Consider the following 26,884-nt stretch of genomic DNA (forward strand, 5'->3'; position numbering starts at 1 on the left):
AGATAGAACAATGATTTGATAAAGACAATTCACTCTACCCTATTGTCTTGTTTTCCTTTCTAAGGTTACTTACTAGCCTTTACTACATTAATGCCACATATCCAGTATATCTATAAATTGATTTGTTTAGTCAAATCTGTTTGAGCAATTAGTTTGACTAATTATATGACTAAACTATTGGTTAACAAGAGCGGCTAGTAAGTTTATGCTAAAATAACTAATCAAACTGGTTGTTGCTTATAAATAAATACATTCAGTGGCTGAGGATATATTTTATTCTTTGTTCTATTGTTTTAGTGCACATTCAGCTTCTGAGTGAGGCCATAGTCAATTGTTAAAGGTTGTAATAAACTCAAGACAATTTTTTTTTTTATACGACATCAAATAATCACTTTGACTTACTTTTCATCTTTCTTCTAGTAACTCTGGCATCATGTTTCCTAAGAAGACAGTGTGTTCTGGATTTCGTTTTTTCACTTCTGGAAGTCATCATGAGGAAGAAAAGTTGGTATCGTTTGCCACCTGGGAACTCAGGACTGGAGGAGACAAAGGGAAATTGGGGTAATAACTCACATGAGAAAGTAAACAGACAAAGAACAGATACAAAAAGTCTGAGAGAAAAAGTATGAAAACAGAATTTGGTGAATGTGAAGTATCACCTATATAATTGTAATAAAAGTTTCACTTAGTTATGCTGCTTTGCTCCAAAGCTTAGAAACAATTTCAACAACTAAAAGATATTTTTGCTTCCATTTAAATGTTGATCTAATCCTATCTGTGTTAAAGAGTCACATCATATGAAGTCAATGCCGAAACCAAGATATGTTACACAAAAGAAACTCATAGCTTCTAGCTAGTGTTTTACTGCTGAAAAATGTCCAGAAATTGTTATCAGTCAATTCTCTCTGCTTCTCTATGGGGCTGCAGCTCCCCCACTTTATTTCAAATGCTCACTTCCCTGGAGATTATGTGACAAATGAGGTTGGGGTGGATAAGAAGTGATTTAACCACCTCTAAAGATTATTTTCTCTGGTGCATCCAAATTGTCTAAAATAATTTTTTCCTAGGAAATAGATTTGGGTTTATTTTATACAGAGGAGGAAATTCTGAAAAAAAAAGAAGAAAAAAGAAGCACATGTCAAAAGATAAAATAGTGCAGCAGAAGGATTCATTGCCTAGGTAACTTTCTTCTTCTCTCATTTTACTTTGTGATAAGTTCTCAATGGACTGATTCATTTAAGCTATGATTTTTATTCATATTTTTAAGCTGTTGGGCCGGATGTTGAAATCTCCCTTGTCACCAGTTAGACTTACTAGTTTTAATGATTTGGGTTTTAAATGAAGGTCATTATATAATATCCTGCATTGCATGCAGATTATAAAGTTCCTGCTAGCTTTACCTTTTAATTAAATTATTCTTTCAAGTGGAATATAGAAGTAGAAAAGTCCATCTTCTTTTTATATTGAAGAGACTCTATAGCCAAACTTTTCATTTATTACTAATGAATATTTAAAATAATGTTCTTGAATAAACGTTGATTGGATCTAAAAGAATTATTTGTTTAATAAATCTCTTTCCCCACCCAGTTCAATTACCTACATTCTGCAGATAATGTAATCCAACATATGACTCTCTTTTTCTCCATACATATATAGAGATATACAGAGATACATATCTATATATCTATCTCCTCTATCTTGTCCTTCATTTTCCGATATCTCTGATACATAGCTAAACAAAAAAAGAAATAAGAGAGATAAGACTTAAGAGTGAAATTGTTGATTAACACTCCAGAAAAAGTGATGAACTACAAGTCAGGGAAAAGGGAAGAGAAAAGTTTACTGGAAGGAACAGAGTGATGGGGGAAGCTCTGTGGGAAAAGCCCATTACCCTGGGTAGGTCTATTCCATCCAGCAGTTCAGCTCTCTAAGATGGGTATCTACCATGAGGGGAGAAGGGGAGAAAGTTACTGACTCTGGTTGGAAGGCGAGCCTAAAATTCACTATCTGGAGTAGTATTTGCCCATCAATGTGCTAAGTCATGGAGAGCCAACTGTGACAGCCAACTTGACAGGGGCATAGGGGAAACTGACAATTCTTGGTTTGGAAAGTGAACCAAAAAAGCCACCAAAATGAATCATGATACCAGGAATAACCCATCCAGTAAGTCACATTTTAGAGTCAAAATTTAAAAATCATCCTGAATAGACCCATTGTCTTAGAAAAGTTGAAGGAAGGCTAAAAGGAGAGTTAGAAAAGTGAATTTCTGGGAGAAAGTAGGACAGCAGGAAAAATCGGTCTTTTTTCTTATCTATTGCCACCTAGAACTGTGTCATAAATCTTGACCAGAAATGTCAGTAGATGACATCTGAATGCTTTTTAAACCTCCCATTGCTGAAGGTTAGTGCTCTAACCTCTCTGGATGGTCTCTGCTATCTAGAATAATAAACAGTTGTTGGGTGGCACCCATAAGTCAATGGCCTGATTAGTCTATCAACTTGCAACGTCCCTGCAACTCTCTTAACTAACACTATCTGCTGAACGATAGGATTGACAGCCTGAGCTTTATTCTAGAAATTGGGTACCTCTGCAACCATTTGATGACTAATGATGCACGGCCCTTTGTTTATTTGCTTTCTCTGAAATCTGATCCTGTTTTTCGTTGCCCCCTTCTAGGTTTGATACAGAACTAATTGTTGGCAGATGTGGCGAGTATTTTGAGCTAAGATATAGTATTTGTTTGCACTGTCTGAGTTTTCAGCCTGAACCAATGTCAGGTCATTGCAGCTGGTTTCTATCAAGGCTCTGTATACCGTAGACCATCCACCTGACAAAACAAGATTTGCTCATGTGACCTTCATCTGAAAGCCTTAAGTACAGGAATTCCACCAAAATAATAGGGAAATTTTGTTGGAAATTACTAATCAAATTAATGAATGCCTTAATTTAATTTTTATTTACATGTAAACGACGATCTTACAATATACAGGAAAATGTGTCCTTTAAAAACATATTCATTAAGATTTATGGTTTAGCTCACCATGAGTACCAATTTTAGGCTTAAAAATTATATTAAATCCTTACTCTCTATATAGGCATCACTCATAAAACAAAGCGTACAAACCACTTTTTAGCCTTCATGAAAAAGAGAGCTCTCACCATCAAAACTACAGTAAACAACATGAGCTGAATCCAGCAAACTAATTTTGTATTAACATTCCTTTCTTTGCTGACAGGGTTTTCACTTTTCCCTTACATGCCAGAATCAGTATGGTGAATTATTTTCATGACCTTCCTCGTTGTTTTAAATAAATAAAAGATTAGCATTTCAGCCACCCTGTTTACATTAAACTACAAATTCCATAAGCCACAGTAGTGTTTGTGTTTTCAACTTTCATGCATTTTTTTCCCATGGGTGCATGAGTTCATTTGATTTGTTCAGACAACCCCAAATATTTTAAGAGTGCTGCACTGTGAAGAAGTATTTATTTGAAGTAGCTGTGGATAATTTGCAAACTCCGTGATAATACAGTGGTCTTTACTAATGAAACAGAAAGGCTTTTATTCTGTAGTCTTCTTGACACTGCAGGAAATAAAGCCTCAAAGAGACCTAAGCTTTTATTAAAATGATTTTATTTTTGGATTTTATCTACTCCTTGGGTTGTCATGCGTCTTACATAATGTGATTCAAAGGCAATTTTACCTGTTTTTATGCCATCTATGTAGTTACAAGATACTTTATAGTGCTGTGGAATAAGAGTTGTCTGAATCTGAAACAGTACATTAAAAGGTATATGGTTAGAAAAGCACAAAGCAAAAGGAATCTCACTTTCAGATTTGGAAACTGTTGCAAATAAATTTATTTGGGAAAGTTCAAGATATCTTACATTACCAAATATAAGGTGATCATGAAATAAGGCAATTCCCCACTTTTTCAAGAGAAGATCCAATCAAAGATTCTTTTTAGTCAATTTGAACACACAAATATTTACGGATGCAAGTGAGGTAGTCAAATGTCTACTTACAATATTAAAATAATTACCTTATTTATGCATATTAAAAACTTATGTAAAATAATTATTAATATTACTTTATTCCACTCTAATTTCATGATTGTTTTTAAAAATCCTTCACTATATCTTTGACCTCAGTCTCTTAGTCATCACTAGGAAAGTTTTAAAGTTTTTAAACAAATTTTTTCCAGAGAATATTATTTTTAGATTCACCTATGATTGTACAGCACTTTTTTCATTCTTGTGTGAATTGTCCCTGGAAAGTATATTGCAAAAGATAAAGAACCCCTGAGCTTAACATTCAGACATATTTTTCATTGTTGTTTTGATCTCCAAACCATAAAGTACATCATTTTTAAACCAGATCCAATACCTATTGAGAAATAAAACTTTGTTAAATTTCCATTTCTTTGTTTATAAAAATCCCATCAGTTAACCTCTAAGGTCATGCAACGATAGCATTGATCTTTAAAAAAATGAAGCGACTTGGCAAAGAGAATGTTGATGTTCAAAATAAGGTAACTGGGATAGCACCTATAGTGTGAGATATTTTATAAGTGCTTACATGTAAATCAACTAATTTTCTCCTTTAAAAAGATAACGGGGGAGATGGGAATCTCTTCTTATATTCAGGCATGCACAGTGCATTCTTCCTCCAAATCATTCAATTATCCAAGTATTATTTTAGCTACCTAATTACTGCCAAGATGAGTTACTTCAAATTTTGTTTAAATATATATCTATTTATCAAATAGGCAACACATTCTTGTATTTAATACTCAAAAGGTATTTGAAGGTATATGGTGAAAAGTCTCCCACTCATCCCATCTGTCCCATCCAGTTCCCTGTCCTGAAAGCAGCCAATGTTATCAATGTTTGTGTATTATTCCAGAGATATTTTATGTGTATATGAACCAGTATGTATGTATATTATTTTCTGTCCTTGTAAATACTAATTATCACAGTCTGTGCATATTATTCTATACTTCACTCTTTTACTCAGCATTGTATTTTGGAAATAATTTCATTTTATAGGTTGTTTCCAATATCTTGCTGTTACAGATGATACTACAACTAAAAATAATTGACAACAATCTTTTACATATGTTATTTTGCAGGTAAGTGTGTATACCTGTAGAATAAATTTTTGGAGGTACAAATCCTGTGTTGAAAGGTAAAAACATTTGAACATTTGATAGAAATTGCCCTAATGCCTTCCCAATTAAGATTTTTTCCAATAACAACAATTTTAGTGCCTTTCCCCTCTCCATGGTCTGGTTAAATTCTTTTAAAAGGATTAAATGGTTGCAGCTACATTAAGTGCCCATCAATAGGTGAATGGATAAAGAAGTAGTATATATATACAATGGAATATTACTCAGCCATAAAAAGGATGGACTCTTGCCTTTTTGACAACATGGATGGACCTAGATGGACCTAAGTGAAATAAGTCAAACAAAGACAAATGCTGTATGATTTTACTTACATGTGTAATCTAAAAAACAAACAAACAAATGAACAAACACAACAAAACAGAAACAGAGTTATAAGTACAGAGAACAAACAGGTGGTTGCCGGGGAGTGGGGGCGGGGAGGAAAGAAATAGGTGAGGAAGATTAAGAGGTACAAACTTCCAGTTGTAAAATAGATGAGTCACGGGTATGAAATGTATAGTGCGGAAAATATAGTCAATAACTATGTAATATCTCTGTATGGTGACATATAGTAACTAGACTTATAGTGGTGATCATTTTGAAATGTATAGAAATATCAAATCACTGTGTTATGGAACAGGAACTAACATGGTGTTGTAGGTCAATTATACTTCAAAAAGAAACAAACAAACAGACAAATTCATAGAAAAAGAGATGAGATTTGTGGTTCCCAGAGGTAGGGAGGTGGAGGGAGGGGAATTGGATAAAGCAGTCCAAGTACATACTACCAGTTATAAGGTTAATAATTACTAGAGATGTAATGTACAACATGATAAGTAAAATTAAAATTGCTGTATTTTGTAAATGAAAGTTGTTAACGCTCCTGAGTTCTCACCACAGAGAAAAAAAATGTTTCTATTTCTTTAATTTTGTATCTATATGAGATGATGGATGTTCAGTAAACTTAGTTTGGCAATAATTTCAGAATGTGTGTAAGTTAAATCATTATGCTGTACTTAAACTTATACAGTGCTGTATGTCAATTATATCTCAATAAAACTGTAAGAGAAAAATTAAATTAAATATAATTGAATTGTGGAGATGAAATTGGAGTGAAGTAACCGGGAAAAAAACACCCATTTCTCTGAATATTTAACAGTTAAGAAATAGCTTGAAGTTATAAGACAACGATGAGATGATCAGGGGGTGCAATGAGCATTGGCCAATAGGATTTTGGTCAATAGTTTACACACAGGGAGAAATAACACTTTGAAAATATGAGTCAGAAAGTGACTAAAGTATCAGGAGTAGATAACCAGCACTGTCCAGGCTTCAAATCTTACTTAATCACTCAGAATAATTTTAGAGTTTTCACATAGGTGACAGCATGTTTTATCATTGATATAATTTCTTAAGGCTTACCAAAGCAACATCTAAGTGACTAAAGATTCAAATTGGCTAATAGCATGAAAAATTTGGAAACATAATTAATCAGAATACTATTTACATCATGAGTTTCATCATCTGTTATAACTCTTGCTGCTAAAGGTAATCTGTTTGAATTTCTACAAGTGTTTTGTTTTTTCTTAATGTTATAATTTAATAGCACAGCTAACATATTATTATATACAGATATCTGCAATTAAGTTACAGAAACTTACACAGCTACTTATTGTTTTTGTTTCCTTTCACCCAAAATATAAATTAAATTCTACACAAATAATTTTCTAATAATTCTTCCTGCTGTGAATATTACTTTAGCCCCATGGTGAACAATAACATTTATACACATATCTTATTCATATTGTTACTTCAGTGAATAAATTTAAACTAGCAGTTGATCAGTTAGGTCTGTCATCATGCACAAACTGTTTATAAGAGTCTACTGCACAATGTTTCTCTAGTCAAAATGGTCTATATGTTTGGAGAAAGTGAAGAAAAGGGAGGAAATATGCTCTTTCCAAGGTGAGGAAATAATCAGTTAACTGACGTATTCATTCCTTATCCAGTTAGTGTAATAAAGACTGTTTCAAAACATGTACAATTTGAAGTCAGATCTTATTATTATAATAGTAAGTGTTCACCAAAGGTATTTTAAGAAACAGACACGAACAAAGAAAGTATAAATCCTGGACAAACCCATCCAACACATGCACTGCTGAGCAGTCTGTAAGTATTGCGGTTACCTCTAGTCTTTCATTGTTTACTTGGCTGAGAGGTTTGGCTCTGCTCCTAGTCTGCAAAGTAAATAGTTCATCAGGGTCTCTGATAAGTGCTATGAAACCTCCAAGTCACCAGCTTCCACTCCCACCTGACACGGCTCTGCCTTAGCTTTCAGCAACAAAGACTTGCTACCTGAAAGCTCCAACTTTGCTCTTTCTCTCCCAGGTACCCACTCTGAACCTTGTAGCTCTTTCCTACTAGTGACAGGGATCTGAACTTGTGTCCAGAACATCGAAGTGGAACTGTGGGCTATATACTTCCTTCCGGTTCAGGACCAATGGTGGCTGGTCATTTTCACCTGGTCTCTGGTTTTGATTCTATTCCAATTGCCTGCTAGGGCTGTAGGTTCTTCAACTGGCCCTCAGGCCATTACTAGTTTCTTTAACTTCTGGGTCTTGATCACATTTTAGAAATGCTTCACATAATCTTCTGCGATTGGTTCACTCACCCAATGTTGAGACATTTTGCCACTGCTTAGAAATCACATTGCCATGCCCCATCAACTAATCTTCGGTTAAGACTCTTCAACATCAAGCCTACATTTGAGTTGAATTTTTCTGCATTAATTTTGACGTGTGGTTTGAACTGTTCCAATCCTTTGTGTCTGTTGGCTTTCCCCAATGCCTGGTCTTAAGAGCCTTAGGCAACTTCTCTTTGAACAGAAGCTTTTAAGAAGCCGGGGGGCCATGGCAGCAAAAAATATGAGTGGTCTCTGCCTAAATACTTACATCCTATAGACTTCCACACTAATCAGTCATGGAATACAATCTATCCTAGAAATTAAACACTGCATATATGCATCCCAGTTAATCTGTCCATTCTATGCTGTAAGCCAGTAACTCCAATTCTGGGATTACTGTGGTGGATTCTTATATGCTATAAACTTCCCACTTTCTGGAGCTATACCCCAATGGACAATTCCAGAGTTTGAGAACTTAGCCCCCAGGAAAGGTCCTTGTTTGTAGAGGAAGTGGAATGACCTCTAGATATAGGGGCATAAAACTTTTGGACTGAAGAATACACATCACAGACCTCTGTAAGATCAGAATGGACAGATCTGAGAGGATAGTTAAGTGGCTGCTAAAGGAATTCCTCAACCATCTTGCTAAAGAAGACATTAGGCAAAAAGCCTCTGTTAGCTTAGTTAGTCCATTGGGAGCTGTCTTGGCCTTTGCTCTAAGATTGATCCTTTACCTTTATTCCCTTTTTTTCCCTTAGGTATCCTTCTCAGTCAGACCAACGTCCCTGCTCTCTTTGTTCTATCCCTGATTTTCTATTTTATCTCTCTTATATAAGTTCTGCTTGTTATTTTCCTTTTGTGAGTAGCCTCAGCCTATCCATACAAACTAAAATTGCAGTTTCCACCTCTGGTTGCCTGGCTCTCAACCAAATCTGCTACTTCTGATTATTGTAGGTAATTGTAACACCTACAACAGACCTTGGCTACACCCCTCACATCAACTCTGACTTGGCCAAAACTTTCTGGGCATTTAGGATAGTAGGGATGTATTATTACATATATACATTATACATAATATACATATATACATATATGTATATACATATATATATGTATACATATATATATGTATATACATATATACGTATATATATACATATATACATAATACATATGTATTATTATATATACATTACATATATACATACATATATATACAAAATATACCTCTATATTTGGAGGTAATTTAACCTACTGATGGCAATAAGCATATTCAAGGAAAAATAAAATTTTGTCAGATATCTTAGTTTTTTTTTTAAGCTACCATTTTGTTCAGATGATTCCTTAGTTCCAGTTTTTTTTTTGTTTCAAATTAATAATTTTCTTATTCGACCGTATTATTTTAATGCAGCAGAAGCCATAGTTTTCAGGATATGGAACAATTATATTAAACTAAGTTCTTCAGGAAAATCAAATATTTTGATTGTTTTTCGTAACTATGTAGAGAATGTGAGGCTTAGACTTTAAAAAACAAAATGTAGAGTTGTTTGTATAGCAATCAATAGAAATTAAGAATTCTCAACCCTTTTCATTCTTTTTCCTTTTCTCTTTGATGAAATTGTTAGGTTAGAAGCTCCACTATGAATAAGAAGACATTCTGAGCATTCAGAGGACTGACCTACTAGACACTTTTTTCCTTTGCTGTTTGGTCCAGGGTCCATAAAAAATTGATGTTCTCTTCTCAGGTAACATGCTTATTTTTATCTACATGAAACTCATTGATCTCCTTCCAATTTGGTGTTAGCCTCTTTATTCCACTATCATTCCCGAGGTAACAAATGATATTTTCATAGGCATGGCTAGTAATCAATACAGACAAGCTCTGCTCATTGATCTGAGGAAGACTTTGATCTAGAAAATCACCAATTATGGCTATTTAAAGTAGATTCAATTGGATTAGGTAGAACAAAAAAGAACTGAAATGTACAGTATTTAATAGTTTTAAAACCTAGAAAGACATAAAGTTAAATATAAGTCCTCTTAATGAATAAGGGTTAATTTTCATTCTTTCAATTTTAAATGAAGATTTTCCTGCACATTCCACTTTATTTCTGAATTTTTTATGTCTGTATAATGTGATACTCTTATAAGGGACATCCTAGGTACTAGGTAATTGACGATTTGCAGTGAGTTTCTGACAACCTTCAAATCCTAATTAATAAAAATAGATTCAGCTTAAATATTGATATGCTAAGCATTAGTCTTATTTTAACTGAAAAAGGTGGACTTCTGGTCCCAGCAAATTAAGTCTTTAATGGTATGCAGGCTACCTGGTTGATTGATCTATTACATTTTCGAGTGGAACTTGGAGTTACTATTATTTTCAGGCTATGGCCAAATACGAATTCGAAATGAGAATGTGGATTGTTTCTTGCCTACATAAGACTAATTATTCCCCAGAGTACAATCTATATTACTTAATGTACAGTGGCCTATACTGCTTCTGAAGACCATGAATCATGAAATATACTGAAAGTAAAAGGTAGAGAGCCCAGCTGTGTTTTCCCCTCTGTCTCCTCCTGTGTGCAAGGAGTCCTGAATTCTGGCAGAAGATATATCCTAAAAGGCATTTAATTTGTGGTTTACAATGCAGGTTATATAGGAGAGAGACCTGGATTCTGATCCCAACTCAACTCATCTCAAGTTAATTTGCTGCCTATGCAGCTTGAAAGATTATTTAAACTCTTTTTCTCTAGTTTCCTTGTTCATAATAATAGTAGCCATCTCATAGGTTTTGAGACTTAAAGAAATTAATACTTAATAATAACAATACTTAATGCTTATAATTATTTATTCAGCAGTTACTATGTGGTGAGTAAAGTTCTAAACCCTTTAAATTATTTAATCCCCTCGACAACCCTATGAATGACATACCCTTTCTCTCTCCATTTTATAGATAAGGAAATAACCATAGAGAGTTTAAAGTTTTCTGCACAAAGTCATAAGCTAGTAAATTGTCAAGTGATTACTAAAATACAAATAGTTTCATCTCAGAGCCTGTCCTCCTAATAATTACTAGATGCACGCAGATATTTAGGACAGGAAGTAGCACATAGTAAGCTCTTAATATATGAAGAATACTGAATGTTAACAAATGTAAATAATACATGCCCCAAATTTCAGAAACTATTTCAACGTTCAGATTTAAATAAAAATAGCTTCACACCTAGCTTTAAAACAATTTCTTATTTCTGTAGGTTTAGAATCCTGCAGAAAAGTCCAGAGGCTTCTCTCCTTTTAGTGCTTACTATGGGCATTTAATTTGTAAGTTAGGTTCTTTGTCTTTGATGCTCTTAACCATCTCCATCCGCCATCCACTTCTTCCTTCTTGTCTGTTTTCTTCCCTAGATATCTACTTTCTTTCTAATCTTTGCGTTTTAGAGTTCAGCTAATTTTTGATAAAGTGTTAGGGGGGCATCTGTTTATTTTCATTCCCAGCATTCATTCACCTGTTTTTTTTTTGTTTTTTTTTTTTTAACCTCGGCCTAATTCCATCTGAGAGAATATCCTCTCACCCTCTCTTAGTTTCTGGGCTTCTTTAGTTGGGTTGACCACACTCCAGTCTCCAAGGATGACTTTGTGACATGTCAGGGTAGATACATTACCCAGGTCAGGTCAGTGGGAGGTTCAGGGATGGGTATATGAACTAATCACAGCCAATGAGATATTGTTGGAATATCTGGAAACAAAGTAGTTTGATTTTTTTCTTTTACTAGGCTTGAAGTTGTGAGGACATAAAATATGGAGCTGCTATGCCATGTGTAACCATCAGAGGGATGCTTCTCTGAGACTGGAGTCAAGAGAGCAGTAGAAATAGATAAACACAGCCCTGGTGGTATCAAGCTGTGGTTAACATCTCCTATAGACATTTCCATAGTGTGATCCAGTAAGTTCTCCTTTTGCTTAAGCCAGGTGAATTAAGTTTTCTTTCACTTACAACTGAAAGAGTTTTAACTGAGACAGTTTCTTGATGCTTTAATAGAATATTTTTTAAGACTCAAAAGGATAAAGTTATAATATTGGTATGTTAGTGGGTTTGGATAGTTTCTGTGGGGTACATGTTGGAGTCCTATAGGATAATTGTAGAGGTAGCAATAATAGATAATGAAATTATTGATCCCTTTCTCCATCTTCCTTTTGGTCGGAACCCTTTTCAAGAATTACTTCATATCAATAAGTAGTCCTAGGGGCTTCTGCAGGCTTCTTGTTATTGTTCCCCCGGGGTTCAAGCAGTAATAAAAGAAGAACAATTTTATCCTTGGAGACTTTACGTCTTGCTCACTCACTCCCAGGGCTGGCACTTTTAAGTGAATATCTTTCAAGTATATCAAATGTCTCTCTTGATGCTACAGGCTACCAATCTAGAAAACTTCATGCTTTTAAGCCCAGACAGTTTTCTCCCTGGCTATATTCCCTGGGCCTGGAATACAGACTGATTTAGAAATTCTGCAGCTGCCTTAGGAAACTTATGGGTAGATGAAGAAAGACAATTAAGGAAAAAAAAAAAAAAAAGCAAAGACTAAAGGCCAACTTACTGAGGACTGCAGAGGGAAGAGATGGGAAGAATCTAGGTTCTTACTGACAGCACGGAGTTAAAAAATTATCAACCTAGAATTCCTCATCCACTGGACTTCTGATTCTATGGGAGCAGTAGACAATTGTCTTTCTTTTTAACTATCAAAAATTTTAATCCTTTTTCTATGCTAGGACGTCCTCCTTCTTATTAGGTAGAGCCAGCCCTATATTAGAAAACTAAAGTTGCTACATACTCACTTTCCCATATTCCCTTGCAGGTCAGACTGCAAGCTAGACTCTGCACTAGATCTTAACAAGAGCCAGTGACATGAACGAGCATGGACCATGAAGAAAGCACTTTGAGTGAGAGTAGTGGAACCAGCAGTGGATATGTTCACTTTCCAGGGGCAACTGGGCAGCATTGCTGGCCTCAGTATCCCAAGTTCAGTTTTGGTGGTGCCAGTGGTGAAAACTGGACTGTCTATGCCCACCGGCAATGACAATGGTGTTTTCATGGGACAAGGTTTGCAAGGTTTGGCTTCGAGATGTTTTTTCTCTTAAATCATCTAGAGTTGATTTTTATCACCTACAACTAAGAACCTTCTGTGATACAGAGAGGTAATACATTTTTAGTATTCTTTTCAATTGTTTCTTATTGTTAAGCAGTTGGCTTCCTGTTATTTTTGCAGCTAAATAAATTTTCTACATGTATCAACTAATATCTCAACAAGCATGAGTCTCTAATATCTACACGGCACATGCTGTTACAGTTACCAGGAAAATAAAAGACAGAATTTCTAATCAGGAAACAAACTTCCCAGTTCTGGTAACAATAAATAAATAAATAGAATGATTACTAATTTCTCCACATAGATAGTCACCAGGTTTACTTGCATGATGGTATCTTAGGCAGAAACCATAATGTATTTCTTAATACAGTGGAAGAGTTATTTATTATCACTTTCTTTCAAAGTCTTATCTAACTAAGACTTAATGCTCCTGGTTATAATATGTCTTTAATGAGTTCTTTTATTTTATTCTAATTTTGAGACACTGTACTCTCTGACTTAACCTGGGGCTAAAATTGAGTATCGAAATCCCCACTGTGGTTTCTGGCTCATCAGAAAAAACACTGATTCTATGGGAGCATGATGATTCTTAATCTTCACAAGAGAACTACAATTTCTTGTCAAAGTTTGTTAGAATTAATAATATAATAATAATTATTATTAATAAAACTGTGGTTCAGAAATTTTTCCTTCATGGTCACTTTTTTCTAAGATAAGTTCCTTTATTATTTATTACCTAAGAAAAGGCCAGGAAGATGGTAAATACAGTAATGTGAAATGAAGAAAAGATCCTGCCGTCTTTTAGGCTACATTGATTTAAAATGCATCACTGACAATATCACCATCATTCAAAGTACTGTACTTTAGTCAGGTGGCAGGCACTATTTGCAAATGCAGAGCTCATCAGAGAGGGCTTCTTCTTTTTTTTTTTCTTTCAGTCCCACCAAATTCTTCTATTCCATTAAAACAATGAATTAGAAAAATTAAGAAAAACAGCCTGAAGCTGCCTCTTTTGTTCTTTAACATACAGTACTTCTACTGAGGGTTTCAAATGGAATTTATTCACATGTCAGATGTATGGGATTGGACTAACCTCATTTTGAAAAGTTATGTATTCTTCATTACTCTTCTACCCGTCTCTGAATGCTTTAACTGGTATGCTGTTAGGTTTTATTGGATGATATCTGATCAAAGTAGTTCTAATTTATAACTTTTGTTTTCTTTTTCATATTAGGGCTTGTTTGAGATGAGCTACTATATTTATCCTGGGCCATTCCTTTTAAGGTTAAGAAAAGAATTTTTGCCTTTCCCTTTGTGCTGTTTATTCATGTAAATTCAATAAAAATAAAAGATACAGAGGTGAGTTTCTTGTAATAGTTATGATGTTAGAAAGCATATTTTATGAAATATTTCTTTTGATTATGAAAAAATAATCTATAAAAGTTTAAATATAATTTGTAGTTTATACATATAAGCAACACACATGCATAAAAAAGTATCGGAGTTATGTATCGTATACTTACTTTAGAGATGTAAGAAACAAAATGATGCACCCTATTTAACATTTTAAAGCAAAAGATAAAAGAGCAAGCTATTACTTCATTGCATAAAAATGGAGTTAACTAGTACTGGGAATGGCAAACTAAGGTCCACAGGCTTGTTACCTGTTTTTGTAAATGTAGTTTTATAGGAACACAGCCATGCCATTTGTCTACATGTTGTCTTCAGCTTTTCTATGGCTGCATTCTCTTTAAAAGGGCAGAAATGAGTAGTTGCAACAGAAACCATAAGGCCCCAAAACCCTAAAATATTTATTGTCTGGCCATTTAAAGAAACAGTTTGCTCGGCTTCCCTGGTGGCTCAGTGGTTGGGAGTCCGCCTGCCGATGCAGGCGACACGGGTTCGTGCCCCGGTCCGGGAGGATCCTACATGTCACGGAGCTGCTGGGCCCGTGAGCCATGGCCGCTGAGCCTGCATCCGGAGCCTGTGCTCTGCAATGGGAGAGGCCGCAGCAATGAGAGGCCCGCGTACCGCAAAAAAAAAAAAAAAAAAGAAAAGGAAACAGTTTGCTGACCTCAGACCTATCTAGCACATATATTGGTATACCAACATTCCTTAAATTTATAGGTGGAATGTGGTAGCTGTCACATTTTCTGAGGGTAAATTATAAATATATTTTATTTTCCGATTACAAGGCGTGAGACTGCAACGAGAGTCAATGTGTAAAAGAAAGTAACATTATGTGTCAAAATGCTCCACGTCGATAGTATAAACCTCTACCACTTGAGATAAACTATAGGAAACTTTCTGTTAGACACTGAAGGAGCTATTCATCATCTCTACAAAAGATCTAACTTCATACAGTTGAGAGCACAAAGTGTCAGCCATTCCACCAAGAACCTTATTCTAATGTAAAAAGGCAGAAAGACCCCTGCAAGCTAATGGGAGGTCTATAGACTGCTCTTTCATGAAACTCATTCTCTGGAGGGATGAGTCCAGAGAACCAGGGAAAAGTGAGAACATTTTTCAGTTAATCTGCTTTTTACTTTCATACCTTGCTTTGGTTCTGTATTCATCCCATGATTTAAAAAAAATTTTTAATTCATCAAGAGCTGTATACAGTACCATTAAAATAATCTTTCAATATTTAGATTTCCTGTAAATAGCAACTTCACCCCTTGAAAAACCAGTTCTATTAGTTATGATTTTACATTTGCTTTGCTATCACTGATTGTTTGAAATATTATTCCATTATCTCCATCTCTTTTTTACTCAGTGTTTTAGACTTCATTGTTTGGAATTGTTCAGATATATTTTTATTCTAATAGCCACTGACCTTCATCTGGGCTACTTAACAGGTATTAATAAACATAGTTGTTCTTTTAAAAAAGAAATCCTCCTTCAATTAGGCATCTATGTCTCTAATGAGAGCATGAAATTTGCAAAAATATGATATTGCTATTTTCAATATGTAACTGTCTGCCCTGGTTAAAGATCTAATCTCTGTGTTTCTTTGACCTCATAACCTTTTACCTCAACTTTAAGTCTGTGTTCCATTTAAAAATGTAAATATTATTAGTGCATATAGGAAAGATCATCTCTGTTTGAAAATTGCATATAAATAACTCCAGAGGACTGGAAAGAAGCCTATGCTAGAATCATTGCATAAGGATTAGATCTGTATTACATTAACTGCAGAAAGAGGGAATTTCATATATTAACATATAGAGAACTGGTGAGGAGGTTTGAGCCAAAATTTATAAACAACACAGAAGTGAGCCAGTCAATGAAGCTTATGTTGAAAGATCTTTTCTCCATCCTTGCCTCTCTGAATTTTAAGTATCATATGAGTTGTTAAGTATCAATACAGTCAAGTGATTAAAACAAAATGAAGGTTCTGCTTATGCTTTGGAATACTGAGATAGCTGACAACTTGAGTCCATGGGTTTAATTTCCATCCTGTTACATATCTCCTGAAATGACCAAAGGAATATAAAAATAGACACTAATCTGCATCAGTTAAAGGACCAGAGAAGGGTTATCATTTCCATTGTCAGAAATAGCAGCGTATTTCTGCTAGATTTAGTGCAGATGCAATGACAAGGCACTGAAGTCTGGTTCAAAATTCCTCTCCGGAGAAAATGGTTCAGACTCTTAGGAAGCAATCAGTGGATGGGCTGGCAGACCCCCCTGTCACCTTTTTAAATTGGAAGCATGAACATTGGAGGCAAGGAGAATCTATGGGGCAGATGGGGAGTTTAAATTTGGGATCATTTTTACTGTTTTAGAGGAAAAGCATTTCCATTCAGTTGTTTGAGGGAGGCCTGGCATGTCCTTGTTTTCCTAGCAGAGATAATAACAATACTTAATAATTATAGAGAGTTTATTATGTGCCAGATACTTTTCTAAATGCCTAATATGAATTATCACAATTAGTACTCCTACTGACCCTGGAAGTAGGTACACTTATTAGACCAATTTCATAAGAAAGTAAACTAAAGCATAGAAAGCTCAAGTATCTTACCCAAAGTAAAACAATAAGTGAAAGAACCAAGATGTCCACTCTGGCAATCTGACTCGAGATGATGCCCTCAGATATGATTTTATATGGTCTCCTAGAAAGTCAAGAATGCCACTAGCTATATTGGCTTCTCAATGATGCACAGAGAATTTCACTGGATATAGTATGGCTAGGTTTGCCAGATGTGGCAAACAAAAAAATACGGGATGCCCAGGAACATTTGTATTTCAGATGAACAATGAAAAAATTTTTACTGCAATTGCATTTTCCCATGTACTTTGGTTCATACTTGTTGTTTATCTTACATTAAAATTTAACTGAGCATTCTGTATTTTATCTGTCAACCCGAGGCATGGATCTTGCATGACAAGGAGGCAGCCCGGCCAGGAGGAGCACAGGAGCAGCTTCATGATACACTTGGCCAGGAGGTTGGGCAGAAACACCAAAGGACTTTATCCTGGTGCACTAGCTTCACCAAATAGAGAAGAAACTACACAAGAGCTACTTCCTTTGCTGTAAAGTTCTGTATTTGAATTGCCCTTTGCTTCTCTCAGGAAGCAAGGTTCTACACTGCTAATGTAAATTTGCATTTACCAGCCCTTCATCTGAACAGCTAACAGCAGAAATCTCGGAACAACCAAGAAAATAATACAGGGGACCCAAAAAGAGAGGTTGTCTTTATGGAAAGACTTCCAGCTGGATTTATCTCTCTTCTTTCAAGAATAAGCGAACTTCTAGGAAGATGGCGGAATAGTAAGACGCGGAGATCACCTTCCTCCCCACAGATACACCAGAAATACATCTACATGTGGAACAACTCCTACAGAACACCTACTGAACGCTGGCAGAAGACCTCAGACCTCCCAAAAGGCAAGAAACCCCCCCACGTACCTGGGTAGGGCAAAAGAAAAAAGAATAAACAGAGACAAAAGGATAGGGACAGGACCTGCACCAGTGGGAGGGAGCTGTGAAGGAGGAAAGATTTCCACACACTAGGAAGCCCCTTCGCGGGCTGAGACTGCGGGTGGCGGAGCGGGAAGCTTCGGGGCCGTGGAGGAGAGCACAGCAACAGGAGTGCGGAGGGCAAAGCGGAGAGATTCCCGCACAGAGGATCAGTGCTGACCGTGCCACTTACCAGCCCAAGAGGCTTGTCTGCTCACCGGCCGGGGCGGGCGGGGCCTGGAGTTGAGTCTCGGGCTTCGGTTGGAGCTCCGGGAGAGGACTGGCGGCGTGAACACAGCCTGTAGGGGGTTAGTGCGCCACGGCTAGCCGGGAGGAAGTCCGGAGAAAAGTCTGGACCTGCCGAAGAAGCAAGAGACTTTTTCTTGCCTCTTTGTTTCCTGGTGCGTGAGGAGAGGGGATTAAGAACGCTGCTTAAAGGAGCTCCAGAGACGGGCGCGAGCCGCCGCTAACAGCGCGGACCCCAGCGACAGACATCAGATGCTAAAGCTGCTGCTGCCGCCACCAAGAAGCCTGTGTGCGAGCACAGGTCACTCTCCACAGCTCCACTCCTGAGAGCCTGTGCAGGCCGCCACTGCCAGGGTCCCGGGGTCCAGGGACAACTCCCCCGAGAGAACGCACGGCGCACCTCAGCTTGGTGCAACGTCACGCCAGCCTCTGCTGACGCAGGCTCGCCCCGCCCCCCGTGCCCCTCCCTCCCCTCAGCCTGAGTGAGCCACAGCCCCCGAATCAGCGGCTCCTTTAACCCCGTCCTGTCTGAGCGATGAAGAGACGCCCTCCGGCGACCTACACGCAGAGGCGGGGCCAAATCCAAAGCTGAACCCCGGCAGCTGTGCGAACAAAGAAGAGAAAGGGAAATCTCTGCCAGCAGCCTCAGGAGCAGCGGATTAAAGCTCCACAATCAACTTGATGTACCCTACCTCTGTGGAATACATGAATAGACAACCAATCATCCCAAATTGAGGAGGTGGACTATGAGAGCAAGATTTATGATTTTTGCCCCTTTTCCTCTTTCTGTGAGTGTGTATGTGTATGCTTCTGTGTGAGATTTTGTCTGTATAGCTTTGCTTCCACCATTTGTCCCAGGGTTCTCTCCATCCTTTTTGCTTTCTGTTTTTTTTCTCTTAATAATTATTTTTTTTATTTTAACAACTTTATTATATTTTATCTTACTTTATTTTATTTTACTTTATCTTCTTTCTTTTTTTTCCTTCCTTCCCTCCTTCCTTCCTTACTTCCTCCCTCCCTGCCTCCTTTCTTTCTTCCTTTCTTTCTTTCTTTCACTCTACTTCTACTAATTCTTTCTTTCTACTTTTTCTCCCTTTTATTCTGAGCGGTGTGGATGAAAGGCTCTTGGTGCTGCAGCCAGGAGTTAGTGCTGTGCCTCTGAGGTGGGAGAGCCAACTTCAGGACACTGGTCCACAAGAGACCTCCCAGCTGCACATAATATCAAATGGCGAAAATCTCCCAGAGATCTCCATCTCAACACCAACACCCAGCTTCACTCAACGACCAGCAAGCTACAGTGCTAGACATCCTATGCCAAACAACTAGCAAGACAGGAACACAACCCCACCCATTAGCAGAGAGGCTGCCCCAATCATAATAAGTTGACAGACACCCCAAAACACACCACCAGACGTGGACCTGCCCACCAGAAAGACAAGATCCAGCCTCATCCACCAGAACACAGGCACTAGTTCCCTCCACCAGGAAGCCTACACAACCCACTGAACCAAACTTAGCCACTGGGGACAGACAGCAAAAACAACGGGAACTACAAACCTACAGCCTGCAAAAAGGAGATCCCAAACACAGTAAGATAAGCAAAATGAGAAGACAGAAAAACACACAGCAGATGAAGGAGCAAGATAAAAACCCACCAGACCTAACAAATGAAGAGGAAATAGGCAGTCTACCTGAAAAAGAATTCAGAATAGTAATAGTAAAGATGATCCAAAATCTTGGAAATAGAATGTAGAAAATACAAGAAACATTTAACAAGGACCTAGAAGAACTAAAGATGAAACAAACAATGATGAAAAACACAATAAATGAAATGAAAAACACTCTAGATGGGATCAATAGCAGAATAACTAAGGCAGAAGAACGGATAAGTGACCTGGAAGATAAAATAATGGAAATAACTACTGCAGAGCAGAATAAAGAAAAAAGAATGAAAAGAACTGAGGACAGTCTCAGAGACCTCTGGGACAACATTAAATGCACCAACATTCGAATTACAGGGGTTCCAGAAGAAGAAGAGAAAGAGAAAGGGACTGAGAAAATATTTGAAGAGATTATAGTTGAAAACTTCCCTAATATGGGAAAGGAAATAGTTAATCAAGTCTAGGAAGCACAGAGAGTCCCATACAGGATAAATCCAAGGAGAAATATACCAAGACACATATTAATCAAACTGTCAAAAATTAAATACAAAGAAAACATATTAAAAGCAGCAAGGGAAAAACAACAAATAACACACAAGGGAATCCCCATACGGTTAACAGCTGATCTTTCAAAAGAAACTCTGCAACCCAGAAGGGAGTGGCAGGACATATTGAAAGTGATGAAGGAGAAACACCTACAAGCAAGATTACTCTACCCAGCAAGGATCTCATTCAGATCTGATGGAGAAATTAAAACCTTAACAGAGAAGCAAAAGCTGAGAGAGTTCAGCACCACCAAACCAGCTCTACAACAACTGCTAAAGGAACTTCTCTAGGCAAGAAACACAAGAGAAAGAAAAGACCTACAATAACGAACCCAAAACAATTAAGAAAATGGGAATAGGAACATACATATCGATAATTACCTTTAATGTAAATGGACTAAATGCTCCCACCAAAAGACACAGATTGGCTGAATGGATACAAAAACAAGACCCATATATTTGCTGTCTACAAGAGACCCACTTCAGACCTAGAGACACATACAGACTGAAAGTAAGGGGATGGAAAAAGATATTTCATGCAAATGGAAACCAAAAGAAAGCTCTAGTAGCAATTCTCATATCAGACAAAATAGACTTTAAAATAAAGACTATTAGAAGAGACAAAGAAGGACACTGCATAATGATCAAGGGATCGATCCAAGAAGAGGATATAACAATTGTAAATATTTATGCACCCAACATAGTACCACCTCAATACATAAGGAAAATACTAACAGCCATAAAAGGGGAAATTGACAGTAACACATTCATAGTAGGGGACTTTAACACCCCACTTTCACCAATGGACAGATCATCCAAAATGAAAATAAATAAGGAAACCCAAGCTTTAAATGATACATTAAACAAGATGGACTTAATTGATATTTATAGCACATTCCATCCAAAAACAACAGAATACACATTTTTCTCTATTGCCCATGGAACATTCTCCAGGATAGATCATATCTTGGGTCACAAATCAAGCCTTGGTAAATTTAAGAAAATTGAAATTGTATCAAGTATCTTTTCCGACCACAACGCTATCAGACACTATCAATTACAGGAACGCTATCAATTACAGGAAAAGATCTGTAAAAAATACAAACACATGGGGGTTAAACAATACACTACTTAATAACGAAGTGATCACTGAAGAAATCAAAGAGGAAATCAAAAAATACCTAGAAACAAATGACAATGGAGATACGACGACCCAAAATCTATGGGATGCAGCAAAAGCAGTTCTAAGAGGGAAGTTTATAGCAATACAATCCTACCTTAAGAAACAGGAAACATTTCGAATAAACAACCTAACCTTGCACCTAAAGCAATTAGAGAAAGAAGAACAAAAAAACCCCAAAGTTAGCAGAAGGAAAGATAATCATAAAAATCAGATCAGAAAAAAATGAAAAAGAAATGAAGGAAATGATAGCAAACATCAATAAAACTAAAAGCTGGTTCTTGGAGAAGATAAACAAAATTGATAAACCATTAGCCAGACTCATCAAGAAAAAAAGGGAGAAGACTCAAATCAATAGAATTAGAAATGAAAAAGGAGAAGTAACAACTGACACTGCAGAAATACAAAAGATCATGAGAGATTACTATAAGCAACTCTATGCCAATAAAATGGACAACCTGGAAGAAATGGATAAATTCTTAGAAAGGCACAACCTGCCAAGACTGAATAAGGAAGAAATAGAAAATAAGAACAGACCAATCACAAGCACTGAAATTGAAACTGTCATTAAAAATCTTCCAACAAACAAAAGCCCAGGACCAGATGGCTTCACCGGCGAATTCTATCAAACGTTTAGAGAAGAGCTAACACCTATCCTTCTCAAACTCTTCCAAAATATAGCAGAGGGAAGAACACTCCCAAGCTCATTCTACGAGGCCACCATCACCCTGATACCAAAACCAGACAAGGAAATCACAAAGATAACTACAGGCCAATATCACTGATGAACATAGATGCAAAAATCCTCAACAAAATACTAGCAAACAGAATCCAACAGCACATTAAAAGGATCATACACCATGATCAAGTGGGCTTTATTCCAGGAATAAAGGATTCTTCAATATACACAAATCAATCAACGTGATACACCATATTAACAAACTGAAGAAGAAAAATCATATGATCATCTCAATAGATGCAGAGAAAGCTTTCAACAAAATTCAACACCATTTATGATAAAAACCCTGCAGAAAGTAGCCATAGAGGGAACTTTCCTCAACATAATAAAGGCCATATATGACAAACACACAGCCAACATCGTCCTCAATGGTGAAAAACTGAAAGCATTTCCACTAAGATCAGGAACAAGACAAGGTTGCCCACTCTCACTACTCTTATTCAACATAATTTTGGAAGTTTTAGCCACAGTAATCAGAGAAGAAAAGGAAATAAAAGGTATCCAAATTGGAAAAGAAGAAGTAAAGCTGTCACTGTTTGCAGATTACATGATACTATACACAGAGAATCCTAAAGATGCTACCAGAAAACTACTAGAGTTAATCAATGAATTTGGTAAAGTAGCAGGATACAAAATGAATGCACAGAAATCTCTGGCATTCCTATACACTAATGATGAAAAATCTGAAAGTAAAATCAAGAAAACACTCCCATTTACCACTGCAACAAAAAGAATAAAATATCTAGGAATAAACCTACCTAACGAGACAAAAGACCTGTATGCAGAAAATTATAAGACACTGATGAAAGAAATTAAAGATGATACAAATAGATGGAGAGATATACCATGTTCTTGGATTGGAAGAATCAACATTGTGAAAATGACTCTACTACCCAAAGCAATCTACAGATTCAATGCAATCCCTATCAAACTACCACTGGCATTTTTCACAGAACTAGAACAAAAAATTTCACAGTTTTTATGGAAACACAAAAGACCCCGAATAGCCAAAACAATCTTGAGAATGAAAAAAGGAGCTGGAGGAATCATGCTCCGTGACTTCAGACTATACTACAAAGCTACAGTAATCAAGACAGTATGGTACTGGCACAAAAACAGAAAGATAGATCAACGGAACAGGATAGAAACCCCAGAGATAAACCCACACACATATGGTCACCTTATCTTTGATAAAGGAGGCAGGAATGTACAGTGGAGAAAGGACAGCCTCTTCAATAAATGGTGCTGGGAAAACTGGACAGGTACATGTAAAAGTATGAGATTAGAGCACTCCCTAACACCATACACAAAAGTAAGCTCAAAATGGATTAAAGACCTAAATGTAAGGCCAGAAACTGTCAAACTCTTAGAGGAAAACATAGGCAGGACACTCTATGACATAAATCACAGCAAGGTCCTTTTTGACCCACCTCCTAGAGAAATGGAAATAAAAACAAAAATAAACAAATGGGACCTAATGAAACTTAAAAGCTTTTGCACAGCCAAGGAAACCATAAACAAACCAAAAGACAACCCTCAGAATGGGAGAAAATATTTGCAAATGAAGCAACTCACAAAGGATTAATCTACAAAATTTATAAGCAGCTCATGCAGCTCAATAACAAAAAAAAACAAACAACCCAATCCAAAAATGGGCAGAAGACCTAAATAGACATTTCTCCAAAGAAGATATACAGACTGCCAACAAACACGTGAAAGAATGCTCAACATCATTAATCATTAGAGAAATGCAAATCAAAACTACAATGAGATATCATCTCACACTAGTCAGAATGGCCATATCATCAAAAAATCTAGAAACAATAAATGCTGGAGAGGGTGTGGAGAAAAGGGAACCCTCTTGCACTGTTGGTGGGAATGTAAATTGATACAGCCACTGTGGAAAACAGTACGGAAGTTCCTTAAAAAACTACAAATAGAACTACCATATGACCCGGCAATCCCACTACTGGGCATATACCCTGAGAAAACCATAACTCAAAAAGAGTCATGTAGTGAAATGTTCATTGCAGCTCTATTTACAAGAGCCCAGAAATGGAAATAACCTAAGTGTCCATCATCGGATGAATAGATAAAGAAGATGTGGCACATATATACAATGGAATATTACTCAGCCATAAAAAGAAATGAAATTGAGCTATTTGTAATGAGGTGGATAGGCCTAGAGTCTGTCATACAGAGTGAATTAAGTCAGAAGGAGAGAGACAAATACCGTATGCTAACACATATATATGGAATTTAAGAAAAAAAAAATTGTCATGAAGAACCTAGGGGTAAAACAGGAATAAAGGCACAGACTTACTAGAGAATGGACTTGAGGATATGGGGAGGGGGAAGGGTAAGCTGTGACAAAGCGAAAGAGAGGCATGGACATATATACACTACCAAACGTAAGGTAGATAGCTAGTGGGAAGCAGCCGCATAGCACAGGGAGATCAGCTCGGTGCTTTGTGATCGCCTGGAGGGGTGGGATAGGGAGGGTGAGAGGGAGGGAGACGCAAGCGGGAAGAGATATGGGAACATATGTATATGTGTAACTGATTCATTTTGTTGTGAAGCAGAAACTAACACACCATTGTAAAGCAATTATACTCCAATAAAGATGTTAAAAAAAAAAAAAAAAAGAATAAGTGAATGAGAAACACCCAAGTGGAGATTGCCAAGAGATTCTGCAGTATGAAAGAAACCATCCCTATGAAGTGTCTACTTTTATTTTTTTTTTAATCTACAGAAAGTAGAAATGTTTGACAGAGTCAGCTTTGAACTATCAAAAATTCAATGAAACCAAGTATTAGTTGATCTCCTACTATGGATGTGACATGCTCTGGTGATATTAAACTGAAACAGAGGCCTTGCCATCAAAGAAATTTTTGTAAAATAAATTTTAATAAAATTAATGAAATGTCAAGTGCTGAAGAATGAATGAATGAATGAATTGATTGATCAATCAATAAATCAGTAAACCAACCAAAGGAAAGGAGGAGGAACTTTATGTAGGAGGTGGCTGTAAATAGGATGACTGCTTTCTAAACCCCTCTACTGTGCCTAGAAAGCTGAAATCAACTCCCAGACTCTTTTGCAGCTTAAATTCTGGTTATGATTTAGGCTTCAAAAGTTTAATGGCTCTGGGTAATATTTAAAGGCAAAAATGTGGCAGTTGCCTCAATTCTACTGCAGGCAAGTCCATAATAGAGATATCTGGGTTTTGGCAACAACATTAATAGACACCCTAGTGTCTGGATGATATCTTTGTGGCTGTTGAGAGGCAGGTGTGTCCATTTTCTTCAGGCTGTCCGACAGTTCTATGAACAACTTAAGATCCTATAATAAATCTCTTTGGCTTTAACTACCTGGAATGCTATTCCATTTTCCACACTGTACTGTGATGGATGCAGTCACTGGTACATGAAACACTCAGAAAATTACAATATGTGATTAGCTCCCTGAAGTAGTTACATTTGAAGGTGACAGTGATCTTGTTAGCCTTAGAAGGAGGACACATAGTGACGAAAATTTACTTAAATCATAATCATCATTAAGGGAAAACATGAGTCTCTGTTGCTGGTCATTGGCACTCAGCAACCTACAAAACCATTGCCAGGGAGGTGCAGCCAGGAACTGGGACAGGTTGATTATATTGGATTCCTCCAATATGGAAGAGGAAGTGGGTGTACTGACTAGTGAGTGTACTGGCTGATTTTGGATATGGATTTTGCTTTACTGCCTACTTTGTAAAGCAGCATTTTTCATTTACTGAATAGTTTACTTTTTAAATCATGGTTTTACCACACAACACAACTCCTGACTGGCCATGACATTCATTATATAGAAGAAATAGGAGAGAAAGTGGGCTGGCTCCCAAGGGATTCACTATTCTTAGCATGTGCTCAGAAACAAGGGGCGTTTTGTAAAGATAGAACAGACTATTGAAAACAAGTCCATATACCTTGTTAGAATAGAATGTTTCCCTACAGGATGACATGTGCTTTCAGCCAGCAAATGATGTGCATTCCTTTTTCTCTTATGGTTGGAACACACTTGTCTGGGCACTAAGGGGTAGAAGTATTGCTGCTAATGGCATTTCTGCTCTGGTACATTTAATGACCTACTAACAATATTTTTGTTCCTCATTTCTGTGGCTTTGCTTATGATGGTTTAGAGGACTTGGTACCCAAGAGATGAATCCTTCCACCAGGAACACATCAATGGTTTTTTGAATTGAAAGTTGAGATCGCCACCTTTTAATACGGAGCTACACATGCCACTGGGCCAATAGAAGGGGGATTGTTGTGTTTTCTGGGGTGATTAATTCTGACTACTAAGGGGAAATGGGGTTGCTGTTATTATGTGGGGCAGGGAGAAGCATACCTTCAACTCAGGAAATCCTCTAGCACTCATTATGGTTCTGCCAAGTCCAATTTTAAAACTTAATGGAACAGCATGTAGGATCAGTAAAGGCTTGTACACCTTAGCTGTGAAGGTTTGGGTCACTCCACCAGTTAAAAATCCCAGCTCGTTATGTTGCCCAAGGAGAA

General features: G+C 36.9%; 1 long non-coding RNA gene across 1 annotated transcript; it reads right to left on the reverse strand.

Moving 5' to 3' along the window:
- Window positions 1–325: 325 nt before the first annotated feature.
- On the reverse strand, window positions 326–26,884 carry LOC141279476 (uncharacterized). The gene is made up of 3 exons (XR_012333743.1): window positions 26,718–26,884; window positions 18,151–18,314; window positions 326–536 (listed from the first exon to the last, which is right to left on the reverse strand). It is a non-coding gene; the product is annotated as an uncharacterized lncRNA (long non-coding RNA).

The sequence above is a fragment of the Tursiops truncatus genome, chromosome 9 (assembly GCF_011762595.2).
Source record: "Tursiops truncatus isolate mTurTru1 chromosome 9, mTurTru1.mat.Y, whole genome shotgun sequence".
In the NCBI taxonomy this organism is placed as follows: Eukaryota; Metazoa; Chordata; class Mammalia; order Artiodactyla; family Delphinidae; genus Tursiops; species Tursiops truncatus.